The sequence below is a fragment of the Bubalus kerabau genome, chromosome 10 (genome assembly GCF_029407905.1).
Source record: "Bubalus kerabau isolate K-KA32 ecotype Philippines breed swamp buffalo chromosome 10, PCC_UOA_SB_1v2, whole genome shotgun sequence".
Taxonomy (NCBI): Eukaryota; Metazoa; Chordata; class Mammalia; order Artiodactyla; family Bovidae; genus Bubalus; species Bubalus kerabau.
In genome coordinates, this window is record NC_073633.1 from 82,540,125 (window position 1) to 82,561,687 (window position 21,563).

General features: G+C 36.2%; 1 protein-coding gene across 5 annotated transcripts in view; it reads left to right on the forward strand.

The window, feature by feature from the left end:
* Window positions 1-21,563, forward strand: part of FUT8 (fucosyltransferase 8) — a 329,084-nt gene that overhangs the window by 95,236 nt on the left and 212,285 nt on the right. For all 5 annotated transcript variants that reach the window (XM_055538372.1, XM_055538374.1, XM_055538371.1 and 2 more), the window contains one exon: window positions 15,566-15,657. The gene's annotated coding sequence lies outside the window, so the exon portion shown is untranslated. The remainder of the gene's footprint in view (window positions 1-15,565; window positions 15,658-21,563) is intronic.

Here is a 21,563-nt window from a genome sequence, read left to right on the forward strand (position 1 = left end):
TCCTCTGTCCTTGGGATTTCCCAGGCAAGAATACTGGAGTGGGTTGCCCTTTGCTTCTCCAGGGGATCTTCCCAAACTAGGGATTGAACCCATGTCTCCTGCATTGGCAGATGGATTTTTTGACAATGGCTGAGTTACCAGGGAAGCCCCATTATCAAAGATAGGAACCATGAGAGGAGGTGAACTCAGAGTCTTTCTATTCAGCCATCTTAGTGAACTCTCCTTAAACTCATTCAGCTTTTATTTGCCTGGAATACCCTTTATCTCTTGTTCAATTTTGAAGGACAACTTTGCTGAGTAGAGTATTCTTGGTTGGCTTTTTTTATTTTAGCACTTTGAATATACTTCCTTCTGGCCTATAAAAGTTTTCAGATTTTGCTGAAAAAAATCTGCTGAATATTCTGTTGAGGTTTTCTTTTATTTAGCATATGGTTTTTCTCTCACTGCTTTTAACATTCTGTCTTTGTCTTTACCTTTTGATAATTTAATTTAATGGGACTTGGTTGAGACTCATCTTATTTGAAACACTTCAGATGGACTCCCTGTGTCTGGGTATCTATTTCTTCCCTCAGGTTAGGGAAGTTTTCAGCCATTATTTCTTCAAAGAAGCTTTCTGCCTCTTTTTTTCCTTCTGGGACTCCTATAATGTGTAGAGTCCCATTGGCTTTCAGAGCTAGATGATTTGGGGCCCAATCCCTCAGATGAAGTCTTAAAAGTTGGAGTGGTAGATGTTAGGTCTAAACTCTTCATTTTTCAGGGAGAAGCCAGTAGTTGTGAATTCCTTCCCAGTTGTATGTTGCTGTGCTGGGATTGGAGTTTATGAAGAGAATGTTTCTCAGCTTTTCCACTCATTTGATGTAGGTTTTTCCTTATTTACCCTCTTTGTAGTAGTCACTTGCTGGTCTCTGATTTTCTTTCAGAGGAACTTGCATGTTTGGGTGTAGATTCATTGTGTCTGAGGGAGGCAGTGAGTTTGAGAGCCTCTTATGTAGATGTTTTTGACCAGAATGAGATTTGTGATTTTTAGGTACTGAACGAATAATGATCCAGAGAAATGAGATGCTGTTCGTATCTTAAATATGATACAAAAATGAGTCTACAATGTGTATAACTTCATTTGTGCTTGTGTGTAATGTAACCTTTTTAAATGTAAGTACACTATTAGAGAATATATTTGGAATGTTATCAAAAGGACTCAATGTGTTGTTTATTGATGTCATACCTATTTCTAGTTTGTTCATATACTTGTTTCATAAGTATGCCAAGTACATGGCATGGTGAGGGAGAAGAAACGTAAAATGTGAGTTTATGTAAAGATACTTAAGGAAGGAAGTGTAGTATACACTTTCTAATGTGGTTTTTTTTAATGTTAGAAAAAACATTGAAAACTTGGACATCTAAGAAAGCTGAGAAAGCTTCTTGCATTTTGTAACAATTCTTATCTACTAGTTGCAGAGCAAAAACAATAGAAAATTAATTGTATAGTAAAAAAGAAAAAAAACCTTTAACTATGAAGTCCTCCTATTAAATTCTTCAGTTCATTAAACCTACTTTTGGTTATTATTATTTAAAAAACTGTTATTTAGCAGTTCCAAGAAAAGCTTCAGAACAGCTGTAATTACAGCTGCAGTCTTAGTCAAAATAGGGGTTTTTAAAGGCTCCTCAGTCCCCTTTCGCATCTCTTTCACTCACCCCAAGCAACCCAAATTTAGTTGTCAAAGTTTTGGTGAGCTCAGGATTCCCGAAACTGGAGTGCCATGTGTTTAACTGCGTATAGATGCGATGGTTATCTGTGACTCTTTATGAAGGTTCCCAGAAACTTTTTCATTTTCCTGCTTCTCTGTGCACAGTTATATGATTGTTGTCTGTTCTGCCTGTTTCTGCATTGAATTTTATAGATACATGAGTATTCCAAACACAGGTTAGTGATTTTTACCAAGGCCTAGGCATCTACTAAGACTATTTAGAGGGATAATAGGTTTCAATCTAAATTAAAGCTAATGTTGACATAATTACACATTGATTGGAAATACCTGAAAAACTGTATGTCTGTGTTTTTAAAAATTACTTCCTCAAATTTTACTGTAATATAAAATTGCCTTTCACCTTGTCTGAAAACAAATTTGGTAAATTTCTTGAAGCAAGTTCAGTTAGTGAATCAGAAGTAGAATACATATCCATGTTAATGCTTCCCTTATTCTTCCTTCCTCTAGTTTTATGATCTGGGGATGTGGATGTCATTCTGAGGTCTGGTTTTCACGTCATCAGTTGGGAAATGGCTCTAAGGGTTATGAAGAACTGTGACTAAGCACAGGGTTTGGGGCCAGTCTCCCTGTCCCAATTAATTACCATCTCTTTTGCAGATACTCGTTATGCTGAATATTGCTCATGCACTATAATAACTTAACTTGGGTTCTAACCAATTTTACTATGTCTTCTCAGAAATTGAAGTGATTTGCTGTTGAATCACACATAGGTAATTGAGAGTCTTCTGTCAGTGCTAACAATTTAACACTTAAGGTAGAAAGGCAACTGAAACATGCCTGCATGTGCATAGCGCCACGTTAGCACCTCTTATGTTAGCACCATAAGCATCTCTTATCCAAAAGGATAAGGCTACGAAGATGTACAGTTCTTACCTTTAAGTAAAGTAGAAAAGGTGCAGATATGTGCATTAAAATAATAAATCAACTTTTATAGGGTAAATAAACTTGGACTTAAATCTGCAATCTCAGGAACTCTTTAGAATTTAAAAGAAATTCCAAAAATCTAGATCAATGTTTTTATTATCACACACAGTAAAACAGATTCAGAGAAGTTGAGTGAATTACATTGTCATTGATTAAATGGGGGGTTTATAGGAGATTCTAAATATAAACTCAGTAGTGAAATAGCAAGTTAATGCTTTTATTATTATTTTAGTGTCAGCTACTGTTGGTTGATTGTTCAATGTAGGTTCTTTTCTAGAGAAGCTGCCAGTTTGTTTCTTACAAAAGTATAGTGTATATATTAGCGGAATGTGGACTTATATAGGTTATTTTTAGAGAGCGTAGCTTTGAACAAAAACCGTTTTAGAGAATACTGGCAAATTCAAGTGAATAATAAAACATTCATTAAGACAGAATAAGGAAACTATATTTACAAAATTGCATGACTTTTAAAACATAATTTGGCTTATAGGCATGAGGGCAGAAAGCAGGTAAAATTTGAGATGGAATGTAATTTTAATGATGAAAGTACAACTAATTTGGTGAGAATAAAGGAAGAAACTCAACACAAAGAAACTTGTAGGAAGGAAAATAAAACTTTGAGACTTTAATAAGATAGGAAAAAGGAAATGTGAAAAGCAGTTCAGTTTTATTTAGGGATCAGTCATACATTTATCTCATTATCAAAACTTGTTGTCAGTGTCTTCTTTGACTTTCTCCCTTCCTTTACTGTCTCTCTCCGAGAAAGACCCTAGCGTGGTGTGATACAGCACAGTGCCGTTCTGGCTTTGTCACTTATGACCAGCGTGGTCTTGGACTAAAAATTTGCTTATTAAGACATACTAAAGTGAATAATTTTTAGTTAGTTAATCAGGCATTTGAAATTCAGGTACTTCATAGAAAATGAGACTATGTCTTTGCTGTGACTGTAGGATCATTGGAATAATCAAGTGAAATCACGTGAAATTGTTCTAAAACCAAAGACTTCACAAAGGTAAATAATATTGTTTAATGCTGTAACTATACATTCAATCTAACAAGACAAATATTTGTCTATCCAATATGTCAGAATTAAAGTTGTAGTTTTGAATTAGGGAAGGTATAGTCCTAGCTTTTAAGATGCTTTTTGTCTAATTTGAGAAAGTAGGACATAAAATATATAGTGCAGTTGTCTACAGTATATGACAGAATATGAAAAGGGTAATGAGAGGTTAAGCTGAACTGAATTTTGGCTTTAAGTTAAAGAGCTGCTTACCTGAATCTACTCCAGGTCCCTGAGACTCGGTACACCACAAGTGACAAAGTGAGTGTTTTGACCTTTGATGTATATGTCTTCTGCTTCTTGGGCTTTTAGGTAAGAGTGGACAGATTTTAACGTGGGTTGCCATGTGATAGAGGTCTAAACTTAGGCTCGCCAATAGATGCAGATAGGAACTTGTTAATTTTTAGGTGTACAGATATGAGTCAGTAGCTGACTCAAGGTTATAAAGAACATAGAAGTTTTAGTCTTGTTGAGTATTATCAAGGAGATATGTTCCAGGTTTTAACGTCTGGGTTGGATACTTTGATAGGGGCATAGAGGATTAAAAGGGGACTTTAGGAACATCTGTTTTAACCCCTTTGAATATACCTTTTACAGGGTCCTAGAATTAGCTTGACTATTTATCATGCGGAGGAATCTTCTGGTTATGTCACGTAGTACATTTTCTTATGGGCTCTTGTGTTTGGTATTCTTTTTTATTTTGGCTCTGAATGACCTCCCTCCTGTTGATGTGTATTCTTTACCTTTTGTTGCATATGCTGCAGGTTTGGCTGAAGTGAGAACCTGTTGATGCAGCAGCCAGGAGTAGAAAGAGGAGAATGATAGGTTCAGGAAGCAGGACAAGAAAGGAAATTATAATAACAGTAATAACTAATACTTATTAGCACTGAAGTCCCAGATGCTTTTCTAAATGCTTTTCTTATGTTAATAATGAGATGAGTTAAATGAAACATAAATAGTATTTACCCATGTTACAGATAAGGGAACTGAGCTATAATGCTTTGCACAGTGGAAGGCAGAGTTCATGATTTTTGATTCTAGAGAGTAAACCCTTAGCACTGTCACCGATTGCTTCTTAAAGATAACCTGGAGGCCCCTTTGTGAAAAATTCTCTGCCTTTTCTTCTCTAAATGTGATAGCTATTAGAGGTAAAAGATGAATATTTTAAGGCTGGTAACTTGGGTTGGGTGGTGATGCTGGTGGAGGAGGTGAAATATAACAGAATTTATTCAGCATTTTAAGACTGAATGATGGTATCAGAAAGGAAGGAACCTGAATATAATCTACTGTGCAAATCAGGGGGAAAGGGAATTTTGGTGAAGACCAGATTTTGTGATGCTACAGAAGCATGAAAGCTTGATACAGGAAGTTTAGTCAGGGCTTATGGTCACTGGTTTAGGTAGATCAGCACTGTACAACAGAAATACAATGTGAACCATGCGTGTAATTTAAGATTTTCTGGTAGCCACATTAAATAAGGTAAAAAGAAATAGGTTAAATTAGTTTTAATAATGTATCTTATTTAAATATTATTTAAAATAATTAATAAAAAATAATGAAATATTTTGCCTTCTTTTATTCCTACTGAGTCTTTGAAGTCAGTGTGTATTTTACATTTAGGGCATTTTTCAGTTTAAACTAGCCGTATTTCACATGTTCAGTGGCCACATTTGGCTACTGACTGCCTTACTGGACAGTGCATTTTTATACCATTAAAAGATAGGTTCTTTAAAAAGTTTCTGATTGAATTACAACTAGATGGCTTATTCTTCCTTTGTGAAGGAGTGGAGGGCAGTCTGGGGCCTAAAGGTATCCCTATTAAGTTGTGTCCAGAGAACCTGCTCATTAACGGGGAACATATTTTTTTATACTTGGTACGAAGAGAGTGGGGAAAGATTTACCAAATGTTTAGGTTTCGTATCATTTGAGATGCGTGGGTGTTACGCAGTTAGAGGGACTTCTAGGCCGTTCCAAATAATTTCTGTGGTCATATTAGTTCTGGGCTCTGGTTTCCATTGTAAAGAACAAAGTGCTTTTTCTGTAGACAGAGCTCTGAAAGAGAAGCACACAGCTCTTGAAATGTGGTGTCTGTTGGTTCAGGGACTCGGCCACCATGTAGAACCCTTCACAACATCACTGATTTCACTGATGTGCTTTTGTGGGATTTGATATGTTTAAAGTTGCATTATTCCTCAGGCAGGGATTTCTCAAATCTGCTTTTTCCTTAAAAAAAAAAAAAAAAAGAGAAAAGCTCCCACTAAATAAACTTATCACATTAAAAAAATGACTAAATCTTTTGTAACTATTAAAGTGTAATATGCATTCTTTGTAAAAATCTAGATAATGGAGTTAGCTACTTTTACATGTTTAATGAACAGATCTCTAGCACAGGGAAGTGTTCAGTCTGTGGCTTCCTCCTGCCATAATAAGATTCTTTGGGCAGTAGCTCTCCGGTGAAGTATGGAACAGGTAGTGAAGAGTTTATTTCCTTTAAAGAGATAGTGAACAAGTGAGAAGTATGTGTTCTTTCTGCCTAAGTTATATATGTATCTTGTTCTGTATTATGTATCATATGTTATTTGACTAAGAGCCTAATTTGAATGCATTTCATTAAAAATCTTCTTAGTTATCTGTAAAACTAAGATTTATTAAACTAAGTAACTACAAGAGTTGCATTAACTTGTTGAGAGATACTGGGTTAAAATACAAGTTCTGTTCTGACAGTTGAACAGAATAGTGTACACGTTATCATAATCAGTAATTTTCATTTTCTGAGTTTGTAGTTTTAGTGGTATGCTGATGTTATCGGGCTTCCCTGGTGGCTCAGATGGTAAAGAATCTGCCTGCAGTGCGGAAGACCTGGATTCAATCCCTTGGTAGGAAAGATTCCCTGGAGGAGGAAATGGCAACCTCCTGGCAAGTATTCTTGCCCAGAAAATCCCATAGACAGAGGATCCTGGTGGATTACAGTCCATGAGATCACAAAGCGTTGGACACAGCTGAGCGACTAATGCTTGCTTTCATTTTTTTTGACGTTATCAGTGAATTGTTTTACTTGTGAATGTAGTTGTGGTTCAGGTGGGAGCAGGGTAAGGGATGTTCATGGAAACCATTGCTTACCATTTTGGGGATGGGTTGTGGGAAGAGCAAGCGAGAAATATATTAATACTTGAGAGATAAGACAGTAGCCACATGGGAGCAATTTGAGATACTGGGAAATACATATTTTGAGAAAAGTTAGAGTGTTTTAAAAAATGTACAAAACTTAATCATTAGGAACATAATCAAATTTTATAAAATTTGAGTAGGAAACATTAAAGAGCATTAGAGAACTTTGAATTTCATATTTATTATGTTCATATTTTGTGTGAATATGAACATAATATTCAAATATAGAGTCTTATTTTGAATTGACCCCTTGTGGCTTCTTAGACTCATAACTAAGGATCATAGTCCTTATGTGTGGAGAGTTCCAAGACTGAGTTTGTCAGGTTAATGAATCTAAAGTCATTCAGTGTTAGCTGTTTAGATTTTATCAACCTGTATCTTCATGTTTTCTGCTGGAAGGTTAACAGTCATATTGACCCTTGTCAAGGAGTTATTAGTAATTTATAATTCTAAAGTTCTGTGAAAGCATTAAACACTCTTTAAGTATTATACTTATTTGAACATTCCTTAATACAAAGTAGTTTATTCATCAACCCCTACTTAGTTTTGGTTACTATAATTACCTGTTCTCAGATGTCTGTCAGAGAAGGCAATGGCACCCCACTCCAGTACTCTTGCCTGGAAAATCCCATGGACGGAGGAGCCTGGTAGGCTCCAGTCCATGGAGTCGCTAAGAGTCGGGCATGACTGAGCAACTTCACTTTCACTTTTCACTTTCATGTATTGGAGAAGGAAATGGCAACCCACTCCAGTATTCTTGCCTGGAGAATCCCAGGGACAGGGGAGCCTGGTGGGCTGCCGTCTATGGGGTCGCACAGAGTCGGACACGACTGAGGCAACTTAGCAGCAGCAGCAGCAGCAGCAGCAGACTGTCTGTCATAGTCCTGTGCCTGCCCTTCTTTAGTTCTTAGCCTTGTAGGAACATTTGTGAGTGTGCTTTTAGGTCATTCCCCATGACTGACCTGGGCATAACTCAGGAAAATTCTTGTAAAGGGTGGTTATGACTGTGGAATGGTTTTGCATTGGCTGTTGTTGCCTGGCTTCTTGAGGATGTTAGCTTAGGTTAAAGAGTTCAGATTTTGGAGTTACTTGGTTTCTCATGAATCCTGTCTCTTCTTTACCACCTCTAGGCAAGTTACTTGCCTGGGCAAGTTGTTAAACCTTAGTTTCCTTAACTGCAATTTGAAATAATAGCGACTGCCTCTTAGGGTTGTTAGGAGGACCCCCATAAAATAATATCTCTACTGTTAGGGATGATAGCACTTTACTGTTTGTTTGTTTGTTTTTGAATAAAGATGATTTTTTTTTAGAATGGTTTTAGGTTCACAACAAAACTGAGAGGGAGGTATAGAGGTTTCCTGTATGCCCTTTGCCCCTGCACATGTATAGCCTCCTCCATTTATCAACAGTTTCCACCAGAGTGGTACATTTGTTACAGTTGATGAACCTGCATTGCCACATTGTAATCAAAAATCCATAGTTTACCTTAGGATTGACTCTTTAGGTTGTACATTCTGTGAGTTTGGACAAATGTATAATGACATGTATGTATAATTATAAAACTATAAAGGATATATTCACTGCACCCATCCCCCCCATATCCTCTGTGCCTTTTCATCACTTCTCCCCAACTTCCAACCCTGGACTATTCCTAGTCTTTTCACTGTCTCCATAGTTTTTTGTTTTCCAAAATGGCATATTAGTTGGAATCAAACAGTTACATAGCCTTCTCAGATTGACTTCGTTTACTTTAAGGTTCTCCCCATGTCTTTTCATGACTTGATAGCTCATTCCATTATAGTACTGAATAATATTTCATCGTCTGAAAGTACCAAAGTTTACTTAATCCATTTACCTACTGAAGGACATCTGGTTGCTTCCTAGTTTTAGCAATTATAAATAAAGCTACTCTGAACATCTATGTGCAGGTTTTTGTGTGGCCGTTAGTTTTCAACTAGCAGCTACTTTTATTGAGCATTTATTTATTTTAGCTAGACACTGTACTATATTTTATATGCAAAATATCATTTAATTCTTGCTGTTTAGTCACTCAGTCATATCCAACTCTTTTGTGACCCCATGGACTATAGCATGCCAGGCTTATGTACATATAATAGATTGTGCAGAATTTACAGCCCATAGTAATATATGTCTAATAACTGATTGCTGTTATTTTATCTCTGTGTTAGTTCTAAGCATGTAGTTTAAGTAGAAATTGAGGCTTTTAAGATGAGACTGACAGTGGGCATTCTGATCAGACCTCAAAGACTTATTAAGAAGTTGACAGTGGGTTGAAGGTGAAGTGTATAGCAAATTGTAGTTCAAGGATAATCCACATGGTAATCATTTAGGAAGCCTGTTAAAATGTAGAGTTTGGGGTTCATTTTCAGAAACTCAGACTTTATGAATCAGAATCTCTGGCCATGGAGCTCAGGTTCTGTAGTTTTACAAGCTTAATAAGTAATTCTGATTCATTATGAAGTTTGAGAATCTTATTTTTAATTTATTCTTCCTGATTAAAAATAATTCTAGTGATTTTAAATAGTTGTGTTTCTTTGATATAATAAGCTTTCTATTGGTGATGGAGCTGGTAAACTTTTTCTGTTAAAATTTTTCCATGTTATGGGGGTAGGAAGGTAGTGATATTTGTTCATTCAACTATTTTTAGTAAGTGTCACTTCTTTACGGTATATTTTAATTTTTTAAATAAATATTGCATATTTTACTTTATTCAAATAATATAGGCTTTTTGAAGCAAGTAAGGCATACTTTTATGCCTATTAGGAAGATAGTAGAGATGCATATTATGCATCTACCCGTCCCCCCCATTATGCATATTATGAAGAACATACTATTATGAAGATAGGTAGAGACACAAAGAGAGTGTTTTCTGGTACTAACTGGAAGGAAAAAATAGCTATAAATAATTTATGTAACTAACATGAATGATTAAAATCTGATGGAAGTTTTCAAGGAGTTTTGGTATGGGTTACTTTATTAGTCATATTAGTTAATGACAGAGTCATATTAGGAATGCTTAGCTTCTGTTGTTTTTTGACCGTTGCTTTCTCTCCTAAGAGCACTCTTCTTTTGGGTTGTGTCAGTGTTGGCTTCCTGGGAAGTCTTATTCCAGATCCAGTTTGGGAAATCAGAATTCATCCCTACAGTGTTTCACGTGCACCTAGCTTTCTTAGATCCTTCTGGTAAAATCTTACCCAAAGGAACCAATGAATTCAAGTCATAATTTTAAACTTAGGTCTTTAGAAGACTCCATTTCAGTGAGTCTGTGCATTTGTATTTTTAGCCCCCAAATCTTTCTGGCTCCAGCATCCACTTTAATAACTCTATGGGTTAAGCAGTGCTATTTTTAATATCTGTAGTTTTGTTCATTCTCAGAAACTAGGTCAGTTGGGCTTTGTCAAATGAAAAAAGGTACACTTTATTTTTTAGGAGTATCCTTGGACTGAATGAAGCTAAAACATAGACACTGTTGCTCTTCTTTAAATATTCATAGGATATAATTTTGCTTATTTTAAGCTCAGTCTGTTTGCCAGTACAATGATAAATTTAATCTCTGAAAACTTTGGCTTTTCTATTGTGCTGTTCAGAATTCACATGAATTATAAAAACTTTCTAGTAGGCCTTTTATTGATAGCCTTTTATCTGACCTCTTCTTTAAAATTGTCTTCAGCATTTTCAAAAGAATCATCTGGGTCTTTCTGGGGCTGGAGATTTTGCTTCTGTTATGACAGAAGCAGAGAGTGAACTTTTTGGAAGTTAGTAGTAGTGGGGTACAGAAGAAGAGAAAAATCAGACTAAATTATACATCATGCCGTTTCATTGTAAAAAATAATCATAACCTTTTGTCCTTTTTGGAGAGTGATGGTGGTGGTTATAGGAAGACTATATGGTGAATTAAGGAGACATCAAGGAAAATATGTCTCCTAACATAGAGCTTTAATTATTTCCCAAAGGTAGATAGTAAAGTGGTTCTTTTCAGAAATTTTTCATTCATAGGAACCCTATCTGCAGTATTGGTATATTTATCATTCACCCTAGAATATTGACAGCATTGATGTTATAGGTAATCTGAGTTACTGCTTTTGTGTTATATTCCTTTCTGTTTTAAGTGTGTGCTACAGACCCATAACAGTGTTGATATGATTATATTACTATTGTAACAGTTTTTCTTTTTAAACCAGAGTAAAACACACTGATTTTTTCCTTCGTTCTTATAAGTATTTTTATTTTCAATAAGTACACTTCCTTCTGAATTATTTCAACATGTTTTGGTCAGTTGGTTCAGTTTAGTCGCTCAGTCATGTCTGACTCTTTGCAATCCCATGGACTGAAGAACGTCAGACTACCCTGTCTATTACCAACTCCTGGAGCTTGTTCAAACTCATGTCCATCGAGTCAGTGATGCCATCCAACCATCTCATCCTCTGTCGTCCCATTCTTCTCCTGCCTTCAATCTTTCCCAGCATCAGGGTCTTTTCCAATGAGTCAGTTCTTCACATCAGGTAGCCAAAATATTGGAATTTCAGCTTCAGCATCAGTCCTGCCAATGAATATTCAGGACTGATTTCCTTTAGGATGAATTGTTTTGATCTCCTTGCAGTCCAAGGGACTCTCAAGAGTCTTCTCCCACACCACAGTTCAGAAGCATCAATTCTTTGGCGCTCAGCCTTCTTTATGTCTACTCTCACATCCATGCCTGACCACTGGAAAAACCATAGCTTTGACTAGACGGACCTTTGTTGGCAAAGTAATGTCTCTGCTTTTTAATACATTGTCTAAGTTAGTCATAGCTTTTCTTGCAAGGAGCAAGCATCTTTTAATTTCATGGCTGCAGTCACCGTCCACAGTGATTTTGGAGCCCAAGAAAATAAAGTCTGTCATTGTTTCCATTTTTTCCCCATCTGTTTTCCATGAAGTGATGGGACCGGATGCCATGATCCTAGTTTTTAAATGTTCAGTTTTAAGCCAGCTCTGGATGTAACTAGTGTTTAGATCATATCTTGAGTATTAAAGTCATAGAATGTCCCACTAGTGGTTCTGAATCCCTCTGTCAGTACATTATAAACGCTTGGGTGTGTTTTTTGTTTTTAAACATGCCTAGACTCTACCTCAGACCAGTTAAGTCAGATCTCTGGCTGTAGTGTTCTGGACATTATCATCGTCATTGTTTTTTAAAAAAATATTCTGTCATTCTCATATGAATAGCATTAATAGCTGCTTCTTTATTAATGTGAAGGAGAGTCATTAAGCTAGGTAACTCCATTTTATGTCTTCATTTACTATTATCTTTTATCATTTTAAGCATCTGAAGGATAAGCATAAACTGGTCAGAACTCTTTAACTGGGAGGCAGCTAATAATGTTGGCTTGAAGTTTTCTTCACAATATACTGGATGGAAAAGCTTGACTCCTTGAACCCTTCTTCATGGCTTTTATTTCCTAGTGCTCTCATAATTTTTGTAATCTTCTATGGATTCTCCCTAATTTCTCAACAGCTTCTTGAAAGTATAGTAATCCAAACTCAATATAAAATTAACAAAACTGAATAGTGGCAGAGGCAGCAAATAAAATTCCTTCTACTTCTTAAATTCTGTGATTTTTATTAAAGTGGAAAACATATTTGTTTCAGACTTTTTATTGGCCTTTTCTTTATGCTTTGGGGAGTCAAAATGTGTTTTCTACCATGATGTTTGTTTTAGTACATTACTTTCTTAGGTTATATTCCCTCTTTTTTCTTTCCCAATTGTACTTTTTGCCACCATTTCCCTGTATGTATTTGGAAAGAGTCAGTACATATTTTCTCATGGATTATCATGTTTTGGGAAAGTAGTTTTCCAGATTGATCAAATCATGCTAAAATTTTATTCCATTTACATATCAGTTAGAATCTAGACAGGGAAGCTATCTACACTATATTTCTGCCATAAAATTTAGACGGGGAGTAGGTTATACAGGTATTAATTAGAGGCTGAAAAGGCCAAAGGGAAATACTGGAGTAACACAGAGACAATAATTGCAGAAAGCATCAATCATCCAGAGGACAGGGGGACTAAGAAGAGCTCAGAGTAGAGTTTGGGTTCAAAACTTCTAGATGGGGTACTGTCTGACTATTGCTGGTACTTCTTAGAATGTCAGAAAAAACTTGTGGCTCTTACCAACTGCTGCTGTTGGGATGGAGGGCTTGTGCTAGGTCAATGCTGAGTGAAAAAAGCAAGCTTCTTATTGGCAGCATGAGGAAGCTAGCTGGCAAAAGAGAAAAGTAGTTTCCACAGTTCTATTAATATTATCAGCGTTACTGAGCTGAGTATTAAAGGGTGGATTTGTTGCTGAGAGACCATAGCTAAATAACCAGCATGTATAGCTTTCTCAACCAGCATGTATAGCTTTCTCTTCTGGTTATAAAATAGCTTTTGGTCTCTTGGTCTCCCTCTTAGTGACGGGAACCCTGCATGTTCTTGGTGTCTAGGATTTAGAATGAAAGGAGTTATTATTATTTTTAAGTAAGTTATGTAGCTAATGTGATTTGATAACTGTCACAGCCTTTCTTGGGACCTGAGATTTAATGATTATTCATTACTTTGACTCACAAGGGGTTTCTGTATTTCAAGATCCCTTATTCAAAATATAAAAATTATAGGAGTAATGATAAACCAGAGATTAAAATTGGTTGCTTATTGGCCAAAATGTGGTCTGTAGTGGGAACCAATCTTTAAACAGAGGAATTATACTTTCTCTCTCATTCTAATCTTCTTCCAGCAGAGCTTCTCAAATTTTACTATGTATATGAATTGTTTGGAGATCTTGTTAAAATGCAGATTCTGATCCAATATGTCATTGGTTAGGGCCTGAGATTCTGAATTTCTAACAAATTCCCAGTGGAGCCTGAAGCTACTGGTCCCTGGACCAGACTTTTTTTTTGTCTTCCCTTCCCTGGTGGCTCAGCTGGTAAAGAATCCGCCTGCAATGCGAGAGACCTGGGTTTGATCCCTGGGTTGGGAAGATCCCCTGGAGAAGGGAACGACTACCCACCCCAGTATTCTGGCCTGGAGTATTCCCTGGACTTACAGTCCATTGGGTCGCAAAGAGTCAGACACGACTGAGTGACTTTCACTTTCACTGTATTGAGAACCGTTGGTCTGGCTTGGATCCACTGTTGGACCTGGTTTTGGGTGGTTGAATGGTGGATCATGAAGTAGAGTTTCATTCAAGCTTATTTTCCAGAGATGTTTTGAGCAATTTTATTAGAGGTATTTATAGCTGTTTCTTTCCAGGTGGGCATAGAAGGGCAGTGCCTCCAAATAGGTTGACTTTTCTTCCATAATTTTGTTGCTCCTCTAGATGTAGAAGAATGCTTATCACTTGTAGTTTTCCTGGAATATCTGAGGCTTTTCAGTAACTGTGTACATGTTTAAGGGAAACTAAACTAATGGGAGACAGGAGAGGAGGACAGTTAGAAAATTCATGTATCAGATAGCTTGTGTTCTTTAAAGCCATTATTTTTGATTAAATATAGGGCTATCTATGCATTTAAAAAATTTGGTTTCAATTTCACACTAAATGTATTTTCCCACTTTTGACACTTTGGTATACCTAAAGTATAAAGTCTTCCTTGAGCCAAATAAATAGTAGTCTATCTTAATTGAACTTTGCATACAGCCCTAATTTATGAAGTTCTTAATTGCTCTTTATATTTGGATTTTACTTTACCAAGGCATACCTGATGACATGAATGAAAAGTTAATCTTTTATTCAGTTGCTGACTGTCAAGCTCCTCTCCCTGCTTTCCTTATCTCCATTACCCCCAATTCATGGATTTTTCTTTTTGTCTTTACAGACCTAGATTTTTTACGACCCTGGGTTGTTTTTTCTTGTCTATTGGTGCTTTATATTTGTATGAATGTTACTCTCAAAATTTTAAAATTCAGGCTATAGGTAATATAATTCAGGGCATGGAACTGAAATAATTGGCCACTTTATCAGTTGAGGTGAAAGAGTTAAAATGAAAGTTAAGGATCCAGGAGACCCCTACAGAAATGAAGGGTAAAAAAATGCTCAATTTTAGGATCCTAAACAAAGCATTTTGATTGGCATATAGAGACCCTTGCATGCACACAGACGTCCGTATTTGAATATTTATAGACGATAATCTGTCAAAATTACTGTTATTTTAATTTGCCAAGCTTGGCTGATTGCTGCAGTTGAATGTTAGCTGAATTCTAGATGAGGAACTGTAAATATGATCTGGTCTGGAACATACTTTTTGTCCTTGAAGCTGTTTGAGTATTACCCTCTTTTTTTTTTTTTAAATAGTGGGACCTTTTTATATTAGCTGAACTTTCATGTTTTCCTTTTTTGGGGAAAAAAAAGTAGGGTGATAACAGTAAATGTTAAAAAAAATTTTTTTTTTTTAGTTAAAAAAACTATTTACATTTAGTGATCAGCGATTATTTAAATAGTTTTCAACTATTTGTCCAATCTTTGCTCAAAGAAGCTTTCCCTGGAGAGTTTAAACCTAGGGACATATATCTCTTCAAGGCTTGAGGTTTTGTGTCACATAAGTTTCTTGTTAACAAATGTATAATTGTAGATAATTAATGTTACCCCTTTTTTTGTCTCATTTTAAACAGTTGATAATTATAGTGACCTGGTTTCAAGCAGTAATTATCTTCCATTGGAAATATGTGATTTCATCCGCTTCTTACCTTCTAGGGGAAAAAAGGTAAGCCATTTTTCATATTTAATATTTAGTAGCTTTGTAAATAAGTCAAATTTTTCTCTCTTAAAAAAGTTTAGAAACCCTTTTCTCTTTAGGTAGTGTTTTCTCATGCAGAAAACACTGTGTTATTTATTTACATCATATCACTATTCCTCAAAAGATTCTACTGAATCTACATTATTTCAGCTCTAGAGATAATATGATGGAGAAGGCAATGGCAACCCACTCCAATACTCTTGCCTGGAAAATCCCATGGATGGAGGAGCCTGGTAGGCTGCAGTCCATGGGGTCTCTAAGAGTCGGACACAACTGAGTGACTTCACTTTCACTTTTCACTTTCATGCATTGGAGAAAAAAATGACAACCCACTCCAGTGTTCTTTCCTGGAGAATCCCAGGGATGGGGGAGTCTGGTGGGCTGCTGTCTATGGGGTCACACAGAGTTGGACACGAGTGAAGGGACTGAGCAGCAGCAGCAGAGATAATACGATGACTTTCTAAAAATCATTCGACAGCTTTTTGGAGCAGGACTACATTCTGTGCTCTATCTACTGGGCTGGCTTGTCCCTTTTACATAGCTATTCTCTCCTGAATTTCTGTTTTTACATCTATAACCACTGACATGACTAGATAGTCTTCATATTTTTGTTTTCTTGCTTTTGATGTTTTCATTTCTTTATCTCTTGTAAACTGACATAATTGGATCTTACTTTAGTAAGATAGTTGGTTATTACTTTTGTTAGAAACTATGTCAAGTACTAAGTCTCAGTTTTACTTAGACATTGACTTTATTTTGGGGTTTGAGGAATGTCGGGGTCTCAGGAATATATTTTACATTCAGCAAATTGAGTGGAGCTTATAGAGCATTCTTTTCTTTTTTTTCACAGCCATCAATCTTCATTCTCTTTGGACAGTTCTTTTTTGTGTAGATTTTCTTTTTTCTAGGAGTGTTTATATTACTGTTCACTGATTACTATGATCTCTTTTCTCACTTCTTTTTGTGACCATCTCTACTATCATTTCCAGTATATTTCTTACCCTAATTCCTCATGATCCTCCTAAGAGAATTATTTGTCCAACTCTGTGGTAATCCTCCCAGTGAAGAGTAAGATTCTTAATAATTCCTTTAGATGTTATGCTTGCTTCTAGTTTTGTAGTGGTTCACCATCTGTTTACTGTATAAAGGACTCAGAAGTATCTGTTATACCTAATGTATGAGGGATGTGGAAATAATAACAAAATGAAATTTACATTTATGCAAAGCAAAGATGGTATTAGTATATTCCCTTGGGTTTGGCCATTCTGATATTCTTGCTATGTTTGGAGACTTATTTTGCAACATACTTTTAGATTTTTTAAGGTGAATTAGATATGTTCATCTTATAATCAGCTTGCTTTTGGTTAAGTATGTTAAAACTCAAGTTGAATAAAATTTAAGTTAGTAATATAAAAAGTAATGAGCTGTTCTACAGTATGATTTGGAAAAAAATTAGGTGTACTTCTTGCTATAAGAACAGCAGATAGCACAACTAAGATTTTCTAAGTAAAGTAATTTTGGTAAAGGTTAATTTCACGACAATAGAAAATGTTGGGAATTGGCATCCAAATGTCAAATTTCACATACAAATCCTAGCTTTCTACTGACTTTTCTTTTCCCCCCAGAGGATAAATCTTAAAACTTATTATTTGCTTAGAAGACACTATAATGCTGTTTTAGGAATAATAAACTGGCTTTATTTTTCTATAATTTAACAGTAAGGGTAACCAGTGCATTACAGTACTTGTTGATAGGTTTTTATAAAGCTCTTATGGAAATGTAATATTCAAGTGTTTACTTAGAAAAATATTTTAGTTTGTCATAATGATGTGGGATCTAAATGATAACCCGTGATATTCACCTATGTGTTTTCATTGTTTCAGAAAGGAAGGATGAAGTGGATTGTTTAATAGTTTGCCTTTTGGTATTATTTATAGGGTGAACACCATGAGTAATCATATCTTAGGTAATTTGTGTGCCAGTGAGACAAATTTAGATCTCCATTTGTTTCTTTGCTCCTTTATATCATAAGAGGGTTATATTATCACTCTGTCAGTTAGTTAAAGGGTAACAACTGAAAATGGATTTTTGTTTGTTTGTAAGTCGTGAAATAGTGAACAAACTAAAAAATCAAAACTCTTCTTAGATCCATCAGAGAAGTGAGGTCACAGGGCAAATCACTGTTCTCAAATTGAAGAGACAGGCAGGTAGAGAATGACAGCTTAGCAGAAACCTCAAAAGAAACCACCACTGTGTAGGAAAAATCTAATGTGTGATTGACAAATTACAGGAAGCTCCATGTGGACAAACCCGACACGAAAACGCCAGGGGGACCTGGTCGCAGGGGATCCCCACATTTTCTTGATTTTACTTCTAGGAGCTCTCTCAGGTCCTCACAGTGACTATCTGAGAAAAATCCCCTGGTGCTTCCTACAGGGGGAGGAGAAAATAACCATTTTGAGATATGCCAAGGCATCTTCCTTTTCTTAACAAGATCTGCTATCAAGAGAAAGTATTTTACCAGAGCCTAATCTGTTAGAGTGTTATCAGACACTAACTGACCTAGAAGAAGAGAAATCCCCAACTCTAGCCTTCCATGTTGTAAGGAAAGATCCAGTTCTTGCCCTGTAGTCATCCTGTTCCACCTGGGAGGGGAGCACAAGACTGAAAAGAACTTGTGAAGTTCACAGCTTGAGGAGCACGGTTCCACTGAAAGGCTGAGACCTAACTTCTACTCCCGCCACACCTGACAACATTAGTAAATTTCTATTAGCTCTAGTTCCTTTTATTCCGTGCATGATGTCTGACTTTCAGCAAAAAAATAGAAGGCAGACTAAAAAGCAAAAAACACAGTTTAAAGAGAGCAAGCATCAGAATCAAACTCAAATTTGACAGGAATATTAGAATTATGAAACAAGGGATTTAGGACAACTGTGCTATACAAAAAAGATCTTAACGACCCAGTTAACCACTATAGTGTGATCACCTGCCTAGAGCTGGACATCCTGGAGTGAGAAGTCAAGTGAGCCTTAGCAAACATCACTACAAACAAAGCTAGTGGAGGTGATGGAATTCCAGATGAACTATTTCAAATCCTAAATGATGATGCTGTTAAAGTAGTTGCTCTCAATATGCCAGCAAATTGGAAAACTCAGCAGTGGCCATGGAACTGGAAAAGGTCAGTTTTCATTTTAGTCCCAAAGAAGGGTAATGCCAAAGAATGTTCAAACTACCACACAGTTGCACTCATTTCACATGCTAGCAAAGTAATGCTCAAAATCCTCCAGGCTTGGCTTCAACAACTGAGAACTTCTAGATGTTCAAGCTGGATTTAGAAAAGGCAGAGGAACCAGAGATCAAATGGCCAACATCCATTGGATCATAGAAAAAGCAAGAGAATTCCAGAAAAACTACGTCTGCTTCATTGACTACGCTAAAGCCTTTGACAGTGTGGATCACAATAAACTCTGGAAAGTTCTTAAGAAAATGAGAATACCAGACCACCTTACCTGCCTCCTGTACACTGGTCAAGAAGCAGCAATTAGAACTGGACAAGGAACAACAGACTAGTTCAAAATTGGGAAAGGATGACATCAAGGCTCTATACTGCCGCCCTGCTTATTTAACAAAGGCAATTAGTAGAAAATGGTAACAAATATGGTAGATATTAACCCAAGTTTATCAATAATTGCTTTAAATATCAGTGGTTTAAATACACTAAAAGGCAGACTGTCAGATTGGATCAAAAGTCAAGATATGTTGTGTACAGAAATTCTTTATATATGAAGACAGATATAGATTAGACATAAAGAGATGGAGAAAGATACACCATGCTAACACGAATTTTAAAAAAAGCTGAAGTAACTATATTAGTTTTGACAGAGCAGACTGCAGAGCAAGGAAGAGTTTCAAGGGTAAGAAATAGCATTAAAGGTGAAAGTGTTAGTCATTCAGTTATGTCTGACTGTGCGGCTCCATGGACTGTAGCCCCCCAGACTCTGTCAGTGGAATTATCCAGGCAAGAATAATAGAGTGGATAGCCTTTCCATCTCCAGGTGATCTTCCAGACCCAGGGATTGAACCCAGGTCTCCCACATTGCAGGCAGATTCTTTACCATCTGAGCCACCAGGAAAGTCCCAATAGGAGCATTATATAATAATAAAAGAGTCAGTTCTTCAAGAAGATATCAGATCAGATCAGATCAGATCAGTCGCTCAGTCGTGTCCGACTCTTTGAGACCCCATGAATCGCAGCACGCCAGGCCTCCCTGTCTATCACCAACTCCCGGAGTTCACTGAGACTCAAGTCCATCGAGTCGGTGATGCCATCCAGCCATCTCATCCTCTGTCGTCCCCTTCTCCTCTTGCCCCCAATCCCTCCCAGCATCAGAGTCTTTTCCAATGAGTCAACTCTTCGCATGTGTGCACTTAACAACAGGTCATCAAAATATGTGATGCAGCAGTCAACAGAATTGCAAAAACAAATTGATCAGTCCACTGTTATAGGAGGTGATACTTCAGCACTTCTGCCAGAAATGGACAGGTATAGAAGAAAATCAGTAAGGACATATTTGAACTCAACAGCAATATTAATCAACTGGATATGATTGACACATCATCCAGCAACAACAAGGACTACATATTTTTCTCAAGAATAAAAATAGAATTAAAGAACTCTGAGAAAATTCAGTTCTTTTTAGTTTTTGATTTATTTTTTTTAAATAGGATTTGCATCCATACATGGTCAGAAAGAAGAAAGACGAGGAACTCGTTTTAAAAAATACAACAAGCTGTCACCTGCCTCCCCTCTACTTCTTACATATTTTAGGGTATGAATTTTAAAATTTTATTCTTTTAAAATACTGAAACCTTTTTCTTGCCTCAAATTTGGTATAATGATTCAAAGAGTTGTGGGGGTTACTTTTCCAAATGAAACCTATCTGGCACTTTTTCATTTATTGATATTATGAAGGAATACCTCCTACAACTCCTTGGTTCCATATAGCAAAATTTGAAAACTGAATCCCTCATGACCTGGCCAGTATTTGATAATTATTGACTTTTGCTCCTGAGTAATAGATCTCTAGATACCCATATTCTTTTGAGTGATATAGCTGGAAGAGCAGAAGCAGATAAGAAAGGCCAGGGGAGAGTTTGTAAAAGGAAGAGAATATTTATTATTATCATGTATCTGCCAGGTAGACTTATGATGGTGAAACCAAAGGGATTAATAACATAGGATTCTCTAAAGGATATAGATATCTGTTAAAATGGATTCAGTGAAATTGTTCCCATCCCTGTAGAATTAAAACCAAAAATAAAACACATCAAATGAACTTTTCCCCTTTGGATCACAAGTAGTGGTATGAAGACAAGCTGTACAAACCTTGATTAAGTCAAATCACTTCTTACTTTGTTTCTTCATCTTCAAAATGGAAATAGTGCCTGCCTTATAAAACCCTGGTAAGCATTAATTGAGAAAATGTGTGTACAGTGCCTGGCTCATATTGGGCATGCACCAGGGTTACTTCTGGTTCCTTTCAGTATCAGTAGTAATATCTGGACTTCAGTCCTTGAATTCACTAGTTACTTGTCATGAGATCTTTATAAGATCAAATTATTTTGTCTCTCTGAGCCTTATTTTCCTTTGGTATAAAATCATTAATATCCATATTATAAAGTTGTGGTTGTAATTCATTTCGTTGTATCATCTCGATTTTCATTGAATCTAAATCTGATGTTAAACTGCTAAAATCTTATATAAATATGTGAGTTTTACTGAATAGATCTTTTGGGCACCAAATTCACATTTTTTTAAGGAATGTATAATAGGAGGAATATAATAAGGAAAAGTAAATCTCTAGTTTTGTTTT